This window comes from Cricetulus griseus, chromosome 6 (assembly GCF_003668045.3).
Source record: "Cricetulus griseus strain 17A/GY chromosome 6, alternate assembly CriGri-PICRH-1.0, whole genome shotgun sequence".
Taxonomy (NCBI): domain Eukaryota; kingdom Metazoa; phylum Chordata; class Mammalia; order Rodentia; family Cricetidae; genus Cricetulus; species Cricetulus griseus.
The window spans coordinates 120,507,771-120,525,420 of record NC_048599.1 but is presented as its reverse complement, the minus strand read 5'-3'; the positions used below and the strand labels follow the sequence as shown (position 1 = coordinate 120,525,420).

At 37.6% G+C, this 17,650-nt stretch overlaps 1 long non-coding RNA gene across 1 annotated transcript in view; it reads left to right on the top strand.

The window, feature by feature from the left end:
- Positions 1–17,650, top strand: part of LOC118237816 — a 68,041-nt gene that overhangs the window by 30,947 nt on the left and 19,444 nt on the right. The window contains exon 2 of the long non-coding RNA XR_004770553.1: positions 697–820. This is a non-coding gene — a long non-coding RNA (uncharacterized LOC118237816). The remainder of the gene's footprint in view (positions 1–696; positions 821–17,650) is intronic.

Genomic DNA, 17,650 nt, shown 5'->3' with positions numbered 1-17,650 from the left:
GTCTCATCTGCCTCTTTTCCTCTTTTTCTTTATATCCAATTTAAACAAAAACATAACAGTTACACTCTCAAATGTGGTATAGTTGGTCTGTGTACAGAAGAGATTACCTGGAGGTGGGGTTTCTGTAAAAAAAAAATTAATTGGTTGAAATAGGAAAGTAAACCCTAATTATTCTTTCCACTATCCCAAATGAAATTTATTATTTTATTTATAGGTTTATCTGCATGATAAAAGTTAGCAACACATTTAAGGAGATTTTACAATGTTTTTATCTTATCTTACAAGTTAAATTATCTTAAGCATTCAAAACTGAATTTATCGATTTATGGTATTCAGTTTTCTATTTAAGTAGTTTGTCTAACACGTAAACCTTCCCAAGTACAAATGTATACCTTCTAATTGTAATGAATTGAACTTATGCATATGTTAATGATTCAGTATCATAATTTCAAAGTCTCTTAACTATTCTAATATGGTTTCTACACATGCTTCGACACTCTGGTACATTTCACCCTAAAACCCTGAGTCTACATCAGTAAGAAAATTGGATACTTAAAGCAGCATGAGGAATTTTTTATTTGCTTTAGTATTTCAATTTTTCAGAAGAGCAAATAAATAAAAAAATTTCTGAATTTAACACAAAATGGTACTATTGTATACTATTTTAATTCTGTCTTTGATTTCCTAATGTCCCAGAATGAGAAACCTCAGCATAACCTGAAAAACTGCTAGAAATGCAGGCTCTTGGGAGCTACTCCAGACCTGCTGGATCAGAAATGCAGAAATGAAGCCCTGCAGTGTGTTTTAATAAAGCTTACAGGTATTTTGAATCATGTTCGACTCTGATAACTGTTACATATTTAATTTTGAAGTGCTTTCATTGATATGGAGATAATTAAAGTATGTAACCATCTGGGGGTTGCCTTTTCACAGGTACTTGCAGTTAAATTCTCCACTGGCCAAGGTTGCATCTTAGTGAGAATTTTATGTAGGGAGAAAATTTAGGATATTACCTACCTGGAGTTATATTTTTAAAGATAAAATTTGCTTAAACCTAAAGATATGAACTTCATGTAAAATAGTTCCTGATCCCAGCCATAACTGCCACAGAGCATACAACTGAGAGACTCACACACTGTTTATTTTTGATTTCTAACTTTGGTATCTAAGTGATTAGATATATTTTTTCCTTTGCTTGATCCTAGACTGAATCCCTTTCATGTATGTTTCTCACTGGTAGTATTCCAATTATTTACAGGATACTGTGTAATATCTCCCTCTATGTTTAAGACACACTGACTTTGATTCAGTTTCTGAAGTTGTGTTTTTCAAGACTCAACACAAAGGAGAAGAAACATGTTTGGATTTGAGATAAAATTTGTAAAGTGGTACTGTGCAAATCATATGAATAAAGGAGACACAAAAGTAGCATTATTGCAAGGCAATGGAAGACTTTTTTTTTTTTACAGTAAAATACAATACAATCACTATCCCTACACACAGAGTTATGCAATAAAGCACTCCTACACTTGAGCAGGAGTAAACAGGAAACCCAATATTTCCTTTGCCTCCTAATGAGTCCCTTGAGGGTATAAAGATTATTTGAGCCAACACACTTAGGACAAGGATCAGCAGAAGAAACTCAAGCTCTCAAGGGGGGCTCTGTTTTGTGAAGGGAGGAAGAGAATAGGGCTCATATCCAGGGCTCATAAACAAACAAAACAAAACAAAACAAAACAAAAAACTGACTTCTTATTTATGTGTAAGAAATGAAGAACAGTTGGGATGAAGAATTTGAAAAATGAGAAACACCTGTGTCAAAGAGATGACACTATGAGCTGTGTAAAGTAAGAAAACGACCGCTCCAAGATATGGCTAAGGAGAAGTTTTATTGTAGATATGAGGGACACTATATCCAGAGACATCTGGAAAAGTCCAGAGTTGGAAGAGAAAGTAGACTAAGCATAACCAGCAGACTGAACTGGGCCATGAGATTAGATAGAAAGGAAGAGAGTGAGAAGAAGATTGTGCAGACAAAGGAGACCAGGAGAGAGGGGCAAGGATGGGAGCAAGATAGCACATGGCCAAAATATCAGAGCTTTATAGAAATCAGAAGCTGGGGGAAGGGAAGCCTATGAGCTAGTGAAGTTTAGGGTTGAGGGCAGAGTGTGAAGAGACACTGGTATTGAGTGGCCTGGAGGTCAACATGCTCTTTGGCATGCTAATAGACTCCACTCTTGCCCATTTATTTCTTTTGTGCCTGACATGAACCACATCTGCAGGAAATGACAAGCATGAGAATAAACTAGTACAGCACCAATATGGGGGGAATATAACAAGAGAAACTAAACAATAATAATTTTTTAAAAAAAAGAAGAAAGGAGGTGGGGTGTTAGAAGAAAATGGAACATTAATTAGCCCAATAAATCACAGTCTTTGGTAAAGACGTTCTTATTTGCCAAGATGAAAGCTTCAGGCTACTGGCTCTTCCATAATATATTTGGCAAAGAAACCACCAGTTGTGTTGGAATACATCATTTTTTCACAAATTGTAGAGCCTATAGTGAAATCTTTCCCAACTGTTGGATAACAGTTATAAGTTAATAACACTATCACTAAAGGGAACAGACATCCCATTGGGGAAGGGGAAAGAATAGAGAGGTATGGATGGAAGTTGGTATGGGAATGGACCAAGTGGGGAACAGGGGAAGGAAAGATAGGGATGCAGGAGAAAATACATGGAGAAACATCTAAAAATAAGGGGGATGTGAGGAGTACTATGGAAACCTAATACGGTAGAACTTTCCTAAAATATATACATATGTGAAGGCAATCTAAATGAAATCACCAAATAAAATGGAAGACAGCCTCAACTGGACATCATTTGTCACCAAATGAAGCTTCCAGTGCCAGCATTGGGTTGAGTTGGGATTTAATTGATTTGTTGGCCAAAAAATTCCAGTGTAGCCCCAAACAACCCAGGCTGTTGCTAAGATTATGGGTTGGTATCCACAAACTGACAGCGAGGCACCATTGGTGAAGACAACACCTACACAAAACTAATTGAACATAGAGAAGTCAAGCTGGTACCTACATAGAGCCTTCACCCCTGAAGTGTCTTTGGTTCAGGAAGGTACTCTGCATGCTACCAAAGGAAAAGCATAAACACCAACTCAGCCACAAACCCTTTAATCTATAATGTCCTGCCTAAGAGATAGGCTAGTACACTGGTGACACAAAGTTTCTGGGAGTAGCCATTCATTATCAGATTTGACTTAAGGCCCATTCCATCAGATGAAATCCATACCCAACACTGCTTGGGGGACCAAAAACCTAAGACTAGATAGCCCAAGGAACTCATGTAAAACCAAATGATACTTTTCTAGATAGATAGATAGATAGATAGATAGATGGATAGATAGATAGATAGAGATAGAGAGATAGATAATTGATAAAATGTGATGTTCCGCTATACTCACAGATCAGTGCCTTGCTGAGTTATCATCAAAGAAGCTTTCTTCTGAACCAAATGGAAACAAATACAGAGACCACAGACAGTGATTATGCAGAGAATTAGATACTTTGGAACATACAGTCATAAATGGGATGTTTCCATCAAATTCTTTCTCTCAGAGGTCAGGGAACCCTTTCAGAAGACTGAAAGAGTTGTTCTTTGCCTATAAAATAAATAAATAAGTAAATAAATAAATACAAACAAAAAACCTGAATATCAAGAAAACAAATCACCCATTTAAAAAATAGGGACTAGAACAGTGTTCTTTCACCCTTTTATTTAAATTAGAAACAAGCTTGTTTTACGTGTCAATCCCAGTTCACTCTTCTTCCCCTCCTCTCCTGTCCCCCCACTGATCCTCTATACCATCCCCCTTTCTGCTCCCCAGGGAGGGTGAGGCCTTCCATGGGGGATATTCAAAATCTGTCACATCATTTGGAACACCGGCCTAGCTAGAACCTTCCCTGTGTGTCTAGGCTGGGAGAGTATCCCTCTATGTGGAGTGGGATCACAAAATACATTACTGTATTGTGTATAAATACTGATCCACTATCTGAGGCCCTATAGATTAACCAGACCTCCAAACTGGCATCCTGATTCAAGGGGTCTGGAATAGTCCGATGCTGGTTTCCCAGCTATCAGTCTGGGGTCCATGAGGCCCCCCACCCTTGTTCAGGTGTTTTTCTGTGTGTTTCTCCAGCCTGGTCTTGACTCCTTTGCTCATCACTGCTCCCTCTCTACAACTGGATTCCAGAGTTTAGCTCAGTGTTTAGCTGTGGGTTAGAATCGTGTTCTTAAAGGATGAAACACAAATGGCTGAGAGACACTGAAAGAAATGTTCAGAATCCTTAGTCATCAGAGAAATGAAAATCAAAACTACTTTGAGATTTCATCTCATATAAATCAGAATGGCCAAGATCAATAAAACAAATGGCAGTTCATGCTGGAAAGGATTCAGGATAAGGAGAACACTCATCCATTGTTTATAGGAATGTAAACTTGTACAGCCACTACAGAAATCAATATGTTAATTCCGTAGGAAGCTGGGAATAAATCTACCTCAAGTTCCAGCTATACCACTCGGGTATATACCCAAAGGATTCTATTACCTACTACAGAGGTTCATTGCTGCTCTATTCATAACAGCCAGAAACTGGAACCAATTTAGATGTTCACCAATGGATGATTAGATAATGAAAATGTGGTACTTTTACATAATGGAATATTATGCATCTGATAAAAGGAAATTTCTGAAATTTGCAGATAAATGCCTGGAACTAGAAAAGAATCATCCTGCTTAAGATAACCTAGACTCCAAAAGACAAATATTTTTTCTCTTATTATGAATGTTAACTTTTAAACCTCTAATATGTGTGCTACAATCCATATGACCACAGAAGTTACATATCAAGTAAGAGCTTATTGGAGTGGAGGATCTCCCAAAAAAGAGGGAAATAGAATATATAGTTATGGAGAGACAGTGGCGGACTGGAGTGGGAGGATTAAATGGAAGGTGGGAACAGTCAATAGGGGTAAGAGAGAAAGAGAAAGAGTGTGTTGTTGGCTGGATAGGGAAGAACTGCAAGCAGTTGAGGGTGGGTAAAAGTGAGATCGAATATACTGGTTGGAAATAAATTTAAAAAAACAATTGAAGTACAAGCAACAGAAAACAATAAACAAAATAGAAGAACACACACACACACACACACACACACACACACACACACACACACACACACCCCAACAAGTTTAGGCTGGTAGGAATATCGAGTTTGGTGGATAGACACAGACTATAAAGCCAGAGGGATAAACTTAGGTTGGAATAGCTGATAGTCTTTAGCTGATATTAAAAAAATAATAATAACCTCTGAGATTCTCTACAAGAAAAGGAACTGAAATGTTAGAATTTGCACTGTATGGATTCAACTCAACTTTTAGATAAAGATGGTGGAAAATATCCCCTTTGATGTTTAAGTCTAACAAAATTTTGTGATTAATAGTTTATTCAGTGCAGCTAGGGTTAGAAAGAAAAGCTTGCATTCTGTACTTGCATTCAAAACTCAGCCCTGTCAATAGCTATGGGATTACTTAACCTTGTTGAGCCTCAGTCTCTGTCTTGGAAAAAAGGATGAAAACAGTGCTATCTTCCTGCAGGGCTTCTGTGGAGCCAGGAGTTGCAAATGGGAATTTAATGTGAATGCATTAGACACAGTGCTAGCTGCGTGAAGGCTTTTGTTCCAAGAAACTGAAGCTGTTTTTCGACTGGGAGAAGTCAGAAGGGATGTATGAGGGTGCAGGTGGGGATTACCAGGACCAAACAGGGACTTGTCTTTGGAGCTAGCTCTCAGATTAATGAGCACTGGTGACAAATGGACATGGGAACTGGAAAACTGTAAAGGGCCTGTCTCCCTTCTCTGCACACTGGTTTATTTCTACCACAAAAGCTTCAAGTTGATACCTGCTCTGCTCAAGGAATAAACAGACTGAGCTGTAATTTCTTAGTTTCTTGTTTCAGGGTCTTGAGAGAGAATCTACTCTGTGATCTCAGGTCCCTGGTGTTTCTTCCACACTGTAGCAGTGGGAGAGTTCAGGTTTGCTGCTGTTAGGGTAGAAACACTTCCTAGGAAAGTGCAGTGTCTCGGGAGGAGATTAAAGAGTCAGCAATGCACAGGAATCACATAACCCCATCAGTTAAGATAGTTCAGAAAGATTGTCTATGAAAGGTAATCACAAAAATAACACAAGCAGATCATGTAGTCCAAGCAGTCAGCTATTAAAGGTGACAAGAAGGTGAAAGAGCTGGTGCAGAGAGGGCTAGACATTTTGGGCAGTCAAGAGGGAAGCAGTATGCTTCTGTTTGGGAACACAGGCCCCACAAGACCATCTCTAAGAAGGAAATAGTAATAAATACCCTGATTCCACACCTTCCCTTTCACAGCCTAATTTGGCTCATTCTTAGCAAATACTATATGGGATCAAGATAATTACAGTAGTTGTCTGGATACAGACCACATAGGTTCACTGTACATTGGAGAGGCCAAGGGTCCAACTGGGGGTGGGGAGATGGTGATGGTGGTATATACAATGGGAAACATCTAAAAAACTGTGAAATAGTATTACTTTATTTCCTTAGTAGAATCTACATTATTTTCATTATAAACAGATGGGCTCTCCTATTAGATATTGTCATGCTGTGTGTAGACTGATGGGTGATGCTTCTCTTTAGGAATGGTGAGAGTTTAGATTGAACCACTGCTATGTTGTCCGTTGTTGAGTTCATTTTCATTGGAGCCTCATTCTTCCAGTACTAGAGCTAAAGACTTAGGTAGAAAAGTCGATGACTAATAGGCTTAAAGGTAATGTGTAGAATGCTGGGGAATAAGGTGTCTTTTCCCTTAATGGACTAACCACTGGTAAGGTTGCAGTATGAATAATAAAAACCAGGAGAGACAGATATGGGGGTTCAAGAAGATCAGTAAAGTAAAGCAGCAGCCAGCATAGAGTTCTTACCTCTACCAAAGCTGGGGAAATCCTGTCTTCAGTGTGGCTGGAGATTGAATGTCCTGAGACCCTGAACTCTTGTCTTATATTCCTCTCTAGTGCTGAGATTAAAGGCATATACCACTGCCCAGTTTCTATGGCTAACTAGTGCGGCTGCTAGGATTAAAGGTGTGTACCAGCATTACCTGACTTCTATGACTATGCCTAACTTTGCATTCTGATCTTTAGGCAAGCTTTAGTAGATCGTAAACAATATATCACCACAAAGGTGCCCAACCTCCATTTACTAACTCTCCATCTATGCTCATTCATTTAGCCTTAAGCTGACTGTGGGTCACAGGGAAAAACATACAATTTTGGGAGAGACCTAGTTGGAAGAAAAGAGTCAACAAGAAGGGATGGAGATGAGAGAGTAATGGAGAATGAATATGTTCAAAATAAATTGTGTATTTAGATTCATGAATGGATTAATAGTCAGAAAGATATTGGACACATTGATGAAATGATAAGATATTTCAATCATAAAAAGAACAGTTGCAGGGTAGAGAGGTGCCTCAGAGGTTAATATCACTGGCTGCTCTTTATCTATTTATTTATTTATTTATTTATTTATTTATTTATTTATTGTTTTTTTTCGAGAAAGAGTTTCTCTGTATTGTTTTGGAGCCTGTCCTGGAACTCACTCTGTAGACCAGGTTAGTCTCGAACTCACAGAGATCTGCCTGCCTCTGCCTCCTGAGGGCTGGGATTAAAGGCATGCAACACCAACGCCCGGTCCCCTGGCTGTTCTTTCTGAGGTCCTGAGTTCAGTTCCTAGCAACCACAGGGTGGCTCACAACCATCTATAATGTGATCTTGTGCACTCTTCTGTTGTGCAGGCATAACACTGTATACATAATAAATAAATCATTAACAAAAAGAACAAGTGTTTAAAGACAAACATTTAAGAGAAAGTACCACTTTCAGGGCTATTCTCTTGTATATAGACCAATAATTTATATGTGAATTAGTGCTGACTGCTTTGTGCAGAATTTTAGTATAGACTTTCTTTACATTCTATTTAGTATCTAAATACCACCATCAATAGATTCAAAATGTCTAAAAGTATATACTTCATGACTTACTTAGAACAAATCTACATATTCCTATAGCTATTCTAAACCGGAAAATAAACAACCAATAAGAAAAAAATCTTTTAAAAGTGAATTCTCTTTTAGAATAAGGCTTTAGGGCTGGCCAGACATCAGCAAGGCTGATGGTATTTTGAAATCCTGCAGAGGGTAAAAAGGTGACACACCCTCTGGCTCACTTGGAGGGCCCTCTAAATCAGTCTAGAAGTATGTGACTCCTTCCTGAGAAAGAGGCCAATTGACGGCAACAGCATCTCACTGTATTTGGTGGTTCACAACTTTGACATGCAGCCACCCAAACGTGAGGAAACCAGGCAAGCAAATTGCAGAAGTGCTTTTGGCCTCCTGCTTTCCTGTATTGTTACAGTTAAAGCACTCTAGCAGAAATGGTTCTTAGTTCTGCTTTCACTGAATGAAACCATTGATTCTGGTTACTCATAGACCTTTGTGTTAAACTTCAATCGATTCCACCTAAGTCTATATAAAAACATGAATGTGTGACAGTCGAGCCTATAAATGCAATACAGTGCATTCCTAAAATTAAGACTATGATTTTAACTTTTTTGAAACTGAGAAAAATGTTCATAATATGGAGTTACAAAAGTAAGAAGCAAAAACAATGCAGGAAGCAAAATCTCAGCTTTGTTTAAATATACTATACACAAAAATAGAAACTTTAGATAAGAGTAGGAATTTTTTCTTTAGTACCTTCTACATAAAATTCACTTTAAAACAATAAATTATTTTTAAGTCAGAAAAGGATTAAGTAAATGTTTATAAAGAACAAAAACAAAATGGTAAAGTTCAGTCCCAACGCAGACACAGCCCACTTAAGAACATTTAATCATGGCGGTAATTGTTCAAAGACCTTTTGCTATAAATAAACACTCTTACCACTAGTTCTACTGGAATCCAAGCCTATATTAAAATAAGAATGCTTATAATTAAAGGCTGGAGCACAAAAGCTGCCTCCTGCTTTTGTGGTTTGGGTTTCATAACCACTCATTTTCATTCATCGTTGATAAATACTCCCCAAATTATTATTGTATTAAGAGAAAGGAAATGAACTTGAGCCCTGCGAAAGATGAAGACCAAAGCCTAGTAGCTGTTCCTGTTAATGCGAGTGGTCTGTAATAGCCAGATTGTCTGCTCCAGACATGCAAGAACAGAGCTGAGTGAGAATATTAATAAAGAGCAAGTATTGGGAGAAGCAGCAGTATAGTCCTCATTGTAGGCTTTCAGCACCCCGCCACAGGATTGTTTATTCCCAGAACATGTAGGCATCACTCATCCAACCTTGGATAGTTGCCTTCACAGTTTCCCACAGAACATTCACATTTATCCTGTACTTTTGCATGAGGCATTGGTTTTCCTGATTTTTTTTTCTGTTGTTGTATATTAAAAGCATTTATCTCTTGTCTGTTAAAAATGAGACATTTATTTTCTGGACACTGTATTTTTAGGTACCAAAATTATTTCTTTCAGGAAATCTTGTCTATTTGTTTCTTGCAGCATATTCCTTTGACCTTATTAAATGAATCAACAAATATTTATCATCACCATGTGTCATTTCCTCCCCTATGTGCTGTCAATGCAGCAATGAGCCAACATGACAAATTCTGCCTTCATACATCTTGGAGCAACTGGAAAGAGTCAGATAAGCAACAGTGAGGAAAATAGATCTAAATTTTGCAGTACTTGGGTGGGCATGAGAAAAGTTCTGTGCTATCTTTAAGAAGAAGAATAGAGACACAGAGACAGGACCATGGAACAATGGGTTTTTGAGTATATTTCATGGACATGAGTGATATGAAGACACCGGAAATGGGGGAAAGAGTCAGAACCAATAGGGTAGAAGTGGGGACCACAACTTCTTCCAGTAGTTTCATTGAAGCCTCAATTTAAAAAAGACTTCCCCCCTCTCTTTCTCTTTCTCTCTCTCTCTACATACATATATATACCTACACGTAATATATATGTAAATATATATGAAATGAAATAGAAGCAAACCTGTCTTGAGAAAGAAAAGAAGTATCAGGAGTAGAGGACATGAGACAGTGAATATGGCCCAACACTTGATACACTTGTGTAGAAATGTCTTAATGAAACCTATCACCATAGGCAACAAATATACTCTAATAGAAATATTTGGAAAAAATTATTCATATATATGTAACAAAAGAAACATTAAAAGAATGTAACCCATATAGCACCGAAGAAGGTGTGACAATAATAGAAAAGATTCAAATCCTTGAATCACAGGATTATCACTATAACCTAAAATGTGTGGGATTCAGCTAAAAGCACAACAAGCAGGCAACAGCTTTAAGTGCACAGACAATATCAGAAAAGCTAAAATTCTTTCAGTACAGTTCCCAGTTTACTAGTAGAAAAGAAAACAAAGCCAATGAAGTGGAAGGACAGACAAAAGTGAATAAAAGCTTTTACAATAGATAAGAACCTACAGTTCCATCATGAGGGCAAGGGGCTAGGGGCAAGGGAATTTCTGGGTCACCTCTGGTTATTGTGAGACAGATTATTGCTATATTGCTCAGGTTGGCCTGAAATTTACATAACCCAGGCTACCCTCAAACTCTCCATCTTCTGCCTGAGCCAATTTACTCAACTTTAGTTTTCCATGAGATTTTCCAATTGCAGGGCTGCTGTGTAGAGTGTGTCTACCCAACAAGATTGTACTGTGCTCTCAGGCATTTATCCAAAGGTCTTATCTCTTGATAAGTGCTCTTACCAAAACTGCACAATTACCTAAACAATGGGGGAGTAAAGAGTATCAAAAATAAGTATTTTAGGTAGATTAATTATATGGGAAACTGACTGGCATATTAATAAAAGAGAAGTGTTGATGAAAGTGAGATCACACAATTATGAAATAACACTTTACTCAAAGTCATGAAATTCTAAATATTTAGAAGAATAAAATTCACAGAATAGACTCAAGAAAAACTATAAAGTCTAGGTAAAGTATTAAAATAAATGAGAACTATGTTAGGGTTTCTATTGATGTGCTAAGATATCATGTCCAAAAAGCAAGTTGGGGAGTAAAGAGTTTATTTGGCTTACATGTCCATATCACTGTTCATCTTCAAAGGAAATCAAGACAGGTGCTCAAATAGAGCAGGAATCTGGAGTTGGGGCAGAGGACATGGAGGGCTGCTGCTCACTGACTTGCTCATCATGGCTTGCTCAGCCTACTTTCTTATAGAGCCTAAGATCACCTGCCCAGGGATGGAACACCTACACTGGGCTTGTCCTTCCTTCATCAATCGATAATTAAGAAAATGTCCTAAAGGCCTACTTACAGCCCTGATCATATAGAGGCATTTTCTTAATTGAGGTTCTGGCCTATCAAATGACTTTAGCTTCTGTCAAGTTGACATAAACTATCCAGCACAGAAGGAATTATTAAAAATTTAAGAATGTTTAAGTAAACACACAACAATAACAAAAGCAAAGCAAAACTGGCTGAACAATTGAAAAACTTATGTATGATAAGTATGCTTCCTGGAATAGTTTCATAAGCATATTATGTGTTCATATTGTTTTAAAGAAGAGGAAAAGAAAGCCAGGTCTGAGTATTTTTCTTTCATAAGCAACAAATAAAAGAAAACTTTAGACAATTATTTTTATGAACACAGATATAAAAATCCTAATAAAAGTATTGTCACATGTATGTGTTAGCCATGGAAAATGAATCTTTTTTTTTCCTATAAACTGCAAGTATAAATTAGGTGATGGTGCATACCTATAAATCCAGCCTTTGGAATGTTAAGTCAGAAGATGGAGAGTTTAAGCCAACCTGAGCTATATGGAAATATTGTGTGAAAAAATTTTTAAGAAGGTAAAGAGTATAACATTAAAAGACTTTAGTTTTAATTGTTTTATTAATAGATTAACAATTTTTAAAATGTAAAATCATCCAAACACATAAACAATGATTTGATAAACTTAGAGTCCATTTAAAATATAAATTCCTAGCAAAGAGGAATAAAATGACAATATCAAATAATTAACACTTGGTGAATCTTAGTCACCAAACACGGCTTACACAGACATTGCTAAATATACCAACATATTCAATAATAAAATATTTAAAACATTGTTTCAAAATCAAAGTCGATAAAGTATGCAAAGTAAATCAATTTTATGGAGTAGAAAGAAATAAAACCATCATTTATTCAAATGATGGTTTTGTAGTGAGAGTCAAAGATGCTATAAACAATTAATAATTTAAAATAGAAGAAATTCATTCCAAAACCAGCAAAACTTTAAAAATATAATATGAAAATCTATTGTAGCAGAGCACAGTCATATTAAGAATGTTCACAATTCACAGAGTAAGATTTTAATGAAAAAAATTTAATCCTCTATTGAAAATCATAAATGTAGAGTTACTATGTGGAGCTAGATATTATTCACTATGCTGTCTCTGAGGGGACTGTAGGCCCACCCAAGCTGTGCCTGGTCTTATATTATAAGTTCATCCCCTAACCCTCATGCTTAAGTCTATATTAGAGTTACTTATTCTCAACCCTGCTTCATACTAGCCAATCCTGATATTCCTCTCCATGTCTGAGTCATAAATCCAAGTTTGGTCTCAGTGAAGGTCATTAAAAGATTAAAGGTGGGGCTGAAAAGATGGTTCAGCATTCAGAATAATCTGCTGCTCTTCCAGAGGACATAGATTCAATAGCCACCACTCACACAATTGCATCCACAAAGGGGCTATAACTCTAGTTACAGGAGATCTGATTACCTCTCTGGTGGCTGTGGACACCAGGCACACATGTGGTGCATAGACATACATGCAAAACACAGTAGATCAAACAAGAATGTCCAATCATATATTTGAATGTTTAGTCATCAGAGAGTTGAACTCTTTGAAAGTATTAGAAGGATAGGAGGTGCCCATGACAGGCCTAGTATGTCTGTCTCTGTCTGTCTGTCTGCTAGTCAGTTAGTCCGTCTCTCTCCTCTCTGATTTCTATCTCTGTCTCTCTCTCTACCTGTGGTTAATGATATAGCTTTCAACTGCTGCATGCATGCCAGGGTACACCCTGGCATGATGACAATACACTAACTCTAAAACTATAAGCAAGTACCCAATTAGATACTTTCCTTTATAAAATTTGCCTTGGTAATGGTGTCTCTTCACTGCACTAGAACAATGACTATGGGAGCACACCATCCACATAAATTAAATTTTAAAAAGACTAGAGGAACTTCTCAGCTTGTTGGAGGCAACAGGGTGGAGACTGTGCTTACTGCCTCTGTCTCCCTCAGTCTTGATATTTGGAGATTATCCAGGAACCATCTGAAATGTCATTGGTGAGTTTTTTCCATTTCTGTTAGTTGTTCAACTGTGCTCTAGCTTATGTCTTATCTTACATCTTTGTTGTTCTGTTTCTGCTTTTGCTTTGAGGCCAGGTATGCACATGAAGATAGAGATCCCTGTTCCTAGATCAGATGGAACTGTGCATGGCTTGCCTGGGAGGAGTGAGAGCTGGGCAGCTAGTCCCCAAAGCAGCATATTTGAGATTCAAAACCTCATCAGGAACAGGCACTTCTGTGTTCTCTGTTGACTCAGAAATCTCAGAGGCACTCTCTGTTCTTTCCCATCAGCTCCTTAAGAACAATCCTCACATTCCCTACCTTAGCTGCTTTGTGGGAGATTGATAGTCTTAAACTCTGATGACCCTCTTGGTATGGTTCTGTCAGCCACTCTGCTCCCTCCCAGTTCTCTGATTTCCTCTCTTAATCTCTGTATTCTGGATAAATGAGGCTGAGATTTAGAAAACTCTCAAGGCACAAATAGGTGAAATTAGATGGTATATGTGCTCTTGTATGAGAGGATAAAAATTCATCTACTGTGTACATTTACATCTTTCAGCTTTGCACTGGGTTAGATTCTCAGGGATTCCTGGGGGAGGGAAATCCACTAGAGCTGTAGGATGCCCTATGCCTGGTTCATTGATGACAGCAAATGGACCATTTTACATATGACAGACTAGTGGTCTCTGATAAGGGAGAAAATGCACCTTCTGATTTTTAGGTCCCTTTCTTCCTTGCATTTTTTTTGTTTGTTTTTAGATAACAGAAGCAATCCTAGCCTCACTATAAATTAAGAGCACAAAGATTTGGAGTAAAATGTGTTCAAGAACAATACTGCTATGTGTGAGATTTCCTCTGGCTGTTTATTCCTTTTTAAAAAATAGAGAAAGAGACAGCATTACTTATCTCTCACTTTTTCCCTCTGTATTACCCTCATCCCTTTCTAGTTGAAGTGCCCCCATTTTTCCCATCCCCCTTCATAGCATTCATGTTCTCCCATCCCCTTTTCTAGAGTCTCCCCCAAACCATGGTCTCTTCCTATTGTCCTGGCTTCTAGTTTACTTCAGGTTATATATTCTAATCTAAAGATTCTGAGCTGAGATTCACAAGTAAATGAGAACATATGGTATTTGTCATTCTGGGTGTGGGTTACAGCATTCAGTATGTATAATAGATTCCAGTTCTACTCATTTACCTGCAAATTTCATGACTCCATATTCCTTCCAGCTGAATAGTTAGGTCATACAACAGATCTACTTTCAATTTCTTGAAAATTCTTAGCACTGATTTCCACTGTGGCTGTGCCAATTTGAAATCCACTAACAGTGAGTGAAGGTTCCCCAATTGCCTCAGGCTTATCAATGTTTGTTGTCATTGTTTTGTTGATTTTAGCCACTCTGATTGGGCTAAGATGAAATCTCAAAGCAGTTTTCCATTTCATTTCCCTAGTTGCTAAATAATGGTAAGGATGTTTGAAAAGTCATAAGGAAACACACTGCTTTATAGGTTTATTCATGCATTACCTTTTATATATTGTTTTATGTCAAAATATAATAGGGATTTTAACAATTCCTCTAAAATCAGGAACAAGAAATGGCTGTCCTCTCTCTCCATACTTCTTCAATATTGTCCTTGAAGTTCTAGCTAGAGCAATAAGACAACAGGAGATCAAGGGAATACAAAACAGAAAGGAAGAAGTCAAATTCTCACTATTTGCAGATGATATGATAGTCTACATAAGTAACCCCAAAAACTCAACCAGGCAACTCCGACAGATGATAAACACCTTCAGCAAACTGGCAGGATATAAGATTAACTCAAAAAAAAACTGTAGCCCTACTATATATGGATGACACATTGGTGGAGAAAGAAATCAGAGAAACATCACCCTTTACAATTGCCACAAACAACATAAAATACCTCGGGGTAACACTAACCAAAAAAGAAATTAAAGAAGATACCAGAAAATGAAAGATCTCCCATGCTCTTGCATAGGCAGGATCAACATAGTAAAAATGGAAATGTTGCCAAAAGCAATCTACAGATTCAATGTAATCCCCATTAAAATCCCAACACAATTCTTCACTGACCTTGAAAGAACAATTCTCAAATTTATATGGAGAAACAAAAGACCCAGGATAGACAAAAACATCCCTGTACAATAGAGGAACTTCTGGAGGCATCACCATCCCTGACTTCAGGCTCTATTACAGAGCTATAGTCCTGAAAACAGCTTAGTGTTGGCATGAAAATAGACAGGTAGACCAATGGAATAGAATTGAAAACCCTGATATTAACCCACACACCTACGAACAACTAATTTTTACAAACAATCCAAATATATATATATCTGTTCAACGATGTTCATAGCAGCACTATTTGTAATAGCCACAAACTGGAAGCAGCCTAGATGCCCCTCTACTGAAGAATGGATAAACAAAATGTGGTACATTTACACAATGGAGTACTACTCAGCTGAAAAAAAAAAAAACCAAAACAATGGAATCTTGAAATTTGCAGGAAAATGGGTGGAACTCAAAGAAACCATTCTGAGCAAAGTAACCCAATCACAAAAAGACAAACATGATATGTACTCACTCATATGTGGATTTTGGACATAGAGTAAGGGATTACCAGCCTACAATCCACACTGCCAGAGAAACTAGTAAACAAGGAGGACCCTAAAAGAGACAAACTTTGTCCCCTGGAGAAGGGGAAAGGGTCACCATCCCCTGAGCAAATTGAGAACATGGGAAGTGGGGGTAGGGAGCTAAGAGAATGAGAAGGGAAGAAAAGGAAGGATGCAGAGGTCATGAGGGAGCAGAAAGGTTGAGTCAGGTGTAGATTAGAAGAAAGGTTATGTGATAGGTAGGGTTTTAGTTGGGGGAGAGGTAGGGGAGGAAGGAAGGGAGAAAGGAACTGGGATTGTCATGTAATTCAACTTTGTTTGTAATTCAAATAAAAATAATAGGGATTTTAAAAGAATACATGAAATGGTGAATGAAAAATTGGTTAGAGGGACACATAGGAAATGGAGAAGATGGGGTAGGGGATAGATTTGATAAAGATACATTACATGCGAGTAGGAAATTCCCAAACAATAAATGGTTAAATTTTTAAAAATGTAACTGGCTAAATGTATCTATGACTATGTCATTTGTAAACTACTTAAAACTTATTAAACACGAACTGGAACCCAGATGCAGAGGATGAGTCAAGAGCAAAGGGGTCCAGAGCAGGCTGGTGAAACCCACAGAAACAGCTGACCTGAACATCGGGGAAGTCATGCTCCCCAGACTGATAGCTGGGATATCAGCATGGGACTGATCCAGACCCTGGGAATATGGGTTTCAGTGAGGAGACCTCAGAAATCTACAGAACCTCCTGTAGTAGTTCAGTACTTATCCCTAGCATAGGTGAGGAGCCCATTCCACATAGAGGAATACTTCCTGAGCCAAGACACATGGGGGTGGGCCTAGGCCCTATTCCAAAGGATACCATAGACTCCGGTGACACCCTATGGAAGGTCCTGACCATCCAGGAGGAGCAGAAAAGATATGTGATAGGTAGGGTTTTAGTTGGGAGGGGGTGGTAGGGGAATGATGGGAGGGAGAAGGGAACTGGGACTGTCATGTAAAACAATGTTGTTTCTAATTCAAATAAAAAATCAAAAAAAACTTGTTAAACACTAAAAATATTTAAATTATTATTAGGTATGTGCTAATTAAGATGTGTACACGTATACATGTGAGTTTTGAAGGAGGATTTTTATACTACAATAATTGTGATCAACTAGAATAAAAAATGAAATGAGAAAAAGAAACTGATTATACATGGATATTAATTACCTCAATTAGACATTGCCAAAAAAATCAATTAAAGAATTGATTTTCAGATTCTTTCCTGATGCAGTAGTTTGAGTCATATGGCCAATTTAAAAAATTGAGACTAAAAACAATTCTTTTTACAGTCATTTTACAAAACAATAAAGTGCTTAAGTCCAGCATTAAGGGATATCCATCTTCCAAAGCAAGTATGTTACAGAGTCAGTGGGCAGCTGAGACACTTTACTGCAAGCACAGTCTGTTTATTTTAAACATTCATTAAGCCATAAAAGTTTCATTGTTACAAAATCTTGTGTTGATGACATAGATTT